This window comes from Tupaia chinensis, unplaced genomic scaffold (assembly GCF_000334495.1).
Source record: "Tupaia chinensis unplaced genomic scaffold, TupChi_1.0 Scaffold000709_1, whole genome shotgun sequence".
NCBI lineage: Eukaryota > Metazoa > Chordata > Mammalia > Scandentia > Tupaiidae > Tupaia > Tupaia belangeri.
In genome coordinates this window covers 107,375-114,657 of record NW_006160232.1, presented here as the reverse complement: position 1 = coordinate 114,657, position 7,283 = coordinate 107,375, and positions in this window count along the sequence as shown.

Genomic DNA, 7,283 nt, shown 5'->3' with positions numbered 1-7,283 from the left:
ACTGCTTGAAGTTACCAGGAACCTGCTTTCATCAATCAAACAATTGTTGAAATGTATCGATGATTAATAGACCTGCCCTTAATCAAACCCTGAATGGTTTCTATTGTTAAAACATTATGAATTGATAATTAGTACACATAGCCCCTCTCCCATTTACTTCCATGTATCACATTTTCAATAAAAAGGCACGATGATTCCTAACAGTTGTCACTCCTCAGAGAGCAATCTCTGAGGATGTGCATGAAAAGGCACCGAGACCTTAGTCTTCCTTTCTTTCCAGCGTCGCCTCCGTCGAGTCAACCCACCCCCGCTGAGGCTGGTCCCTGGCAGACTCCCACATAGTCAACTGCGGTTTGAGTTCCAGACTCAGCAGCTTAAAACTTAAAGAGGGTGCATGTGTGTATGCCCAAAACCTCAAGAGGAGAATGGTGGAGAAGGCATTGTGAAATGACCATTCCATGGGGGTGAGGGATGATTTCTCACTTTCTGTCTCTCTGTCTCTCTGGTGAGTGCACACACCCTCTAGCAAAATCTCTCTCAATAAAAAAAAAAAAAAAATCCAGGGCAGCAATATAGCATCTATAGGAGGCAGACATAAATGGAGATATGGGTAGAAAAGGATGCAGAGATAGAGAGGTATGATGAATGGAAGTAGATTTCAAAAAGTGTTTTTGACCTTTTAAAGAAAGATTCAGAGTGAAATTCTATACTAGGTAAAACAGTGATTGAAAATAATAAAAGATCAATAAATGTTTATTTTTTAGTTTTATATATAAATTAATGATGAGAGATTTATTGTAATGCTCAACAATAACTGATTTTGATAGTGTTTTTACATATAAAATATAAGATTGTTTCAACATAAATATGACCTAGTGTTGGTAACTGAGTGTATTAATCTGTCCAGAATGCCATAACAAGTTAGGACAGTCTCCGTGGCTTAAAACACAGTCATTTCTTTTTTTCTCAGTTCTGGAGCTTAGAAGTTAACTTCAGGGTTCTGGCGTGTTGCCTTCCTCTGAGGTCTTCTTCCTTGGCTCTGGGGTGGCTGTCATCTTGCTGTGTTCACACATAGTCTTTTCTTTCTGGGCTCACATCCCTGGTGTCTATATGTCTAAATTTTCTTCTCTTTTTTATTTTTTAAAGACAAAATCTTACCATATAATGATACTTCTGCCTCAAGCCCCTGTGTCACTGGAATTACAGACACACACTCCCATACTAGCCTTTAGGTTGGACTGGGATTCAAATCCAGGTCACCCATGTTGTCACAGGCTGCGCAGTACAGATTTTTAGCTGTATGCCACTGTGGCTGGGCTTAAGTGTCCTTTTCTTAACATACACTAGTTAACTTGCATTGTGGTTCACTCTAACTGCCTTTTTTAAACATAATCATCTCTTTACGAGTCTGATCTCCAATTACTATCACATTCTGAGGAAGTAGGGGTAAAGCTTCAGCATATGTGTTTTGGGAGGATGCAATTCAGACTACAGTACCAGGAATGGATAGTAATTTCCCAATAGAAGAGTCATGGAAGGGTAGTCTGAATAGAGACAAGAGCCTATGGCAAAGAGAAAAAGAATGTGGACCACAAGACACATTCCAGAAAATTCTAAGCAATGTGATTTGGAAAAAAATCAATCAGACACATTCAATGATTATATTGTGACTTAGCTCTATCAAGAGATAATTTACTTCTATTAAATCAAATATTTAATAAAATACTTATTTTATCACATTCCAATTAATATACCATTCCAAATCCCCAAGTGTTCTCTAATTATGTCTTTGGAGACGGAGGTACTTATGTCTGGGCTGCTGTAAAGGAGGCATCCCAAAGGGCTTTTGAGGAAATGCATATAAAGGGTTCAACAGATCCAGAAAAAAGGGAGAAGACATTGTTTCCAGGAAGTGGACTTTCCAGTCAAGGTAAGCACCTGGTAAACACTCAGGAGTGGCTCAGCAGTTTGGGCTCTCAGTGACCTCAGATACTGGTAGATGGGGATACGGAGTCAGGCCTGGCTCTAAAAGGATCGTTGCCATGCCAAACACACACACACACACACACACACACACGGAAATCAGATCCCATCCAATAATGTAGCTTGTCCTCATCTAGAATTTTAAATTCAGTCAGACATTTGTGCTGGACTGTCACATATTCACTTATATTGTGGAAAAATTAAGAGGACACAAAATGTGACTTGTTTTTTGACTCCTGTAGTTTTTCTACTCTATGCTATCCAGATTAATAGTGTATGATATTTTCGAGGCCAATAGGTGCTGTCATGGTTAAGGTGCTGGACTACCACAGGGCTGACTGTGGCTCGGGTCCTGAACCTGGCAGCTTTAAAATCAGGGTGAGTCTGTGTGCATACCCAAAATCCTGAAAGGAGAATGGAGGAGAAGAAGGGATTGCAGTATAGTCATTGCAGTATAGCCATCTCTTCTGGGCTGAGGGGTGATTTCTCACTTTCTCTCTCACTGTCTCTAGCTTCCTCTGGCAAGTACACATACTGTATGGCAAAAGCCTAAAAAAAAAAAAAAGGAAACAAAACAAAACAAAAAGAAAAATAGTTTATAATATTTTCACTTTTGGTACTCAAATTCAGTTATCAGAGGGACATTTCTTCCATAGATTTTTTTTTTGAGCTTTTTGGCTATAGGACACTTGTGCTCGCCAGAAAGACAGAGAGAGACAGAGAAATAGAAAGTGAGAAATCACATCCGAGGGGTGATGGCCACACTGCAATCCCTTCTTCTCCATTCTCCTCTTGGGATCTTGGGCGGACACCACACGCACACAGCGTGAGTTAAAGCCACTGGGTTGGAGACTTGAACTGCGGTAGACTACATGGGAGTTCAGCGACATAACTATTATGCTAACTGCTGGTCCCCTTCCATAGATTTTTTTTTTCTTTCGGTGTAGATAACAGAGCACTAGATTATTAGAAGACGCACCCTGATGAGCTATTCTATATTAGATGCTTTAACATAATTGGCTATGACATTTTCTGGGCTTATACATATATAAACAATGATACATAATTGGCAATTTATTTCAAATTCAAGATGGACTTGAGGTGTTGAGAATGAGTACTGTCTTTTATTTGATTTTCCTGTAGTAGACTAGTCCACTTGAGAACAGTTTTTTGTTTTGAAAATTCTGAGTTAGGTTAGCAGTAGACAGTACTTTAGGGGGAAAAAGGCTTCAAGATACACATGTAATTAACCCATCTCTCTACAAATATTTATGGAGTGCCCACAAGTTACTATAAACTGTCCGGTATAGGAAACAGCAGTAAACAAAATAGAAAAATATTTTGCCTGTGGATGTTGCATTCTGAAAGGAGAAACGGATGGTAAATTTGAGAAATAGTAGTTAGAATATGGTAACAGACATAGGAAATGATGGAACAGAATCTAAGTAATAAGGATGGGGACTATTAGTAGCAAGTGGGCATGGAATTTAGAAAAAGAGTGATTAAAATGGGTCTCAGTCAGAGAATGACATCTGAGAGGAAAATCAAGGGAGTAAATGGGTGAGCCACTCCACATCCGGATGGTGTACCAGGTGGAGGGAATGGGCTGTTCAAATATTTTTGATCTGGAGAAGGGATGGGAAGCTTAGAAATAGTGGAAAAGTCAACAAGCTTGAGATGAATGAAGTAGGGAGTGAGTCATCAAAGCTAGAAGACAAGCTCCTGTAGGTGAGGGAGGACTAGACAATGAATAGCCTCCTGGTCCTTATGTCTTTACTTTAGACAAACTGAGTGCCTTTACAAGGTTTTAAATACAGAGTGACATTATCTTACTATGTTTTTGTTTGTTTATTTACTTATGTATGTATTTAATGGACCATACTGGCTGCAGTACTAAGGAAACAGTGTAGAGGATAAGGGGTAGCCTAGTCAGAAGGCTGTGGCAATACATTGGCAAAGGATGATGGTAATTTGGACCAGGGTGCTAGCAGTGGAGGCAGTGAGAAGTGATTAGGCTTAGGACAAATTGTGAAAGAATGGATATCAGGATTTCCTAAAAATGTGAAAGCAGATAGGAGAGAAACAGAGCAGGTTGATTCTAAAATGTTGTCTGCAGAAACCAGAAGGGTGGACTGTATAGGAAATAAAGAGATCAAATTTTGCAGGTGTAGATTAGGAATCAGCTGTAAAAATGCTATTTGATCTCTCTGTTATTCATCTCTTATTAGAAAACCTTTGCCCTGAATAGAAACTTAGTTATCTGCTAGTGGTAGAATTTTTTCATACCCCAAATTATAACCTGGAAAACCATGAATATATTTTGGGAGTATGTGAACCCTCTAAAATTTTGTATGTTCTTGCATATGTGCATATACATATTTGGGGACATTTTTCATTGCTTTTATCATGTTTTCAAAGGGTTCCATGATTCCAAAGAATTAAAAGTCATTCATTACTTTAAGATAAAACTTAAAGAATACAATGGTCAGAGAATATGCATAAGCTCATAGCATTGATTTTTTGGGGGAAACAAGAATGAGAATACAAATCTTGAGGTGCAAAAATAATTTGGTTATTTTTGGTATATTCTCGCACTTCAACCATGATGTTGATAATGTCCTGTATGTACCCAAGGATATTTTCTATATAAGGATTGGTTATCTGCTCTTTCACATTGTATTGCAAAAGGTATTATTTATTGTTTCATAGTGGTTTCCATAAAACATGTGAATAATTGAAAGCAGAGAAGGTTGGTGCTAGGAAAAGGATTAACTAACATTTTCACATGGATAAACTACATTCTATATAAAAAAGACTACCTCCTAATGCACACAGGTGATTAGTGTCAGGGATACATGCCAGTTACAGAATTCCTCAAACCTGAACCAATGACCTTCATCCTTCTAAGCTTCTATCTCTTTTGTCAAATTATAAGGGAGTAGGAAACAATATTAAATAAATATCAGGATCTTGTGAAGATGCCGAATAACACCACCATAATGGTTTAAATTGCTTAAACGAGAAACTTGACCTTATTTCTTTTCCCCCCACGACTTTAGCATTTATAAATAATTAAGCTACTTTTTCTCTCAGAACAAGTATATTTACCATTTGATAGGCTTATTCTTTGTCCAGACAGTGGGGCATACATTTTTACCTACATAATATCATTTATTTTTTAAAACTGTTTTGGAGGTGAAGACATGTAGGTAGAAGGTTGTTAGGACACTTTCCCAAGGTTACGGATGAGATTAGGCTTTGAACTTGGGTATCTTTTCAGTTGTGTGATTCTGCCTTTACAAGAATGTCTACTTTCAGCTGGGCTTGCTCAAATATCTGTGGTTAACTCTTAGCACATTTTGGGGATCTATCGTATAGAATGGCTGACTCAAATATCTGTGGGTTATCAAGCTTCAGCTGGGATGACAGAGAATGTGGTCAGGTGTCTCATTATTCAGCTCACTCATGTTTATTTGCATGGTGGTTGCATGATTTTAAAAGTGATACAAGACGAAGAAGAAAAAAAAAAAGCCTCCTGACACTCAAATTTGGATTTTATGTGGGGCTGCCTATACCACAGCTTTTGACAAAAGCAAACCACAAGGCCATCCAAGTGCAGAACAAATAAATTTACTCTTGAAATCAGTGAATTTTCTTTTATTTTTATTCAGTATATAGTTTGTTATTTTGTGGTTTAGTTTAATTTACTTTTTCCTATTTTAGGCAAAAAAGCTTTGACTCAAAAAGAACATGATTTTTAATATAAAACAGAATAAGAACAATGATTAGTACATTGAATCATCTAACAGGATGTTTTCAAACTTTCATCAAATGTATATATTCACCCTTTGTAAAATTTTATAGTTTCTTGTGTAAAAATAAAGATGGAAAACTTTGGTGTCAATCCATATTTTGAAGGGACCATATCTTTAGACTTCAACATTATTATGAGAGAAAATTATTTTTAAGTTAGTTTTTTTCATTATAGAGTACTTATGTGCACATGTGTGTGTGAGAGAGCGAGAAAGCACCCTCAACCGGGTCTTGTCTTATAGTCCTCCAGTTCTTCCATTCATTTTCCCAGTGCATCTTCAGCTGACCTCAGAATCTAAACCCACCATTGGTCATATGGCTTCCAGCACTGTAGTTCAGTTTGCTATCAACTGTACAACTAGGCTGGTCCAATAAATTATTATATAAATAGAAATTCATACTTAGGGGCAAGATTAAAATGGATGTTCTTTGAATTCTCTCTACCATAATAAAATTCAGTTTGTATAATCCCTAGTAATTCTACCTAACATTTTTAATGCCTCCCTTCACTGCCTTTACCCAAAGACTGATCTCAACAAGTAACAGAGGAATGAGAATTTCAAGGAGTGTCTAGTTTGTCGTGGACCCTTCAATCTACTTTTAGACCTACAGCCAGAGAAAATCTTAAATAAGCATATCTAGTCATGTCATATGTTTATAATGCCATTGGCTTTGATTTCTGTTGGCTTAAAGAATAAAATTTTTCTTTTTCTTTCTTTCTTTCTTTCTTTCTTTCTTTCTTTCTTTCTTTCTTTCTTTCTTTCTTTCTTGAGAGGTTTCTCACTATAGGGCATGGGCACTAGCCAGACAGACAGAGACAGAGAGACAGAAAGTGAGAAATCACCCCCCAGAGGGGATGGCCACGCCGCAATCCCTTCTCCTCCATTCTCCTCTCAGGATCTTGGTCACGCACACACATGCGCCCGGCGTGGGTTTTAAGCCACCGGTTCTGCGATGTGAACCTTGGTTGACTACATGGGGTCCAGCGACATAGCCATTGCGCTAACTGCTGGTTCCCAAGAGTAAAATCTTTAATATGGCTTTCAAAATTTTTTGTGATCTGTTGAGTCTTTTGATTCAACTGAGATACATCTCTCCTCTCATTTCTTTTAACTTCTCTTGGTTTCTTGTCTTTTCTTTCTCTTTCGGTATGTGTGTTCTTTGTGCCTTCTTTATTTAATTTAGCACCAATCATGCTTTCAAGATTCACTCAGGTTGTTGCTTGTATAAGTAGTTTGTTACTTTTTATTGTTGAGTGATATTTCATGGTATAGAAAACATAATTTATTCATCCATTCACCAATTGATGGAAATTTGTTTCCTGTTTTGTGTTATGTGTGGAGCTGCTGTAAACATTCACTTCCAGTCTCTGTGTGTAGATATGGATGAAGATTTCTGAAGAGTAAATACATTAACTTCAGTTCCAGAGGGGTTTTTTTCAGTATGACTAGTTTGCTTGTGATTTCAAGAGAACATGGAGATCATTG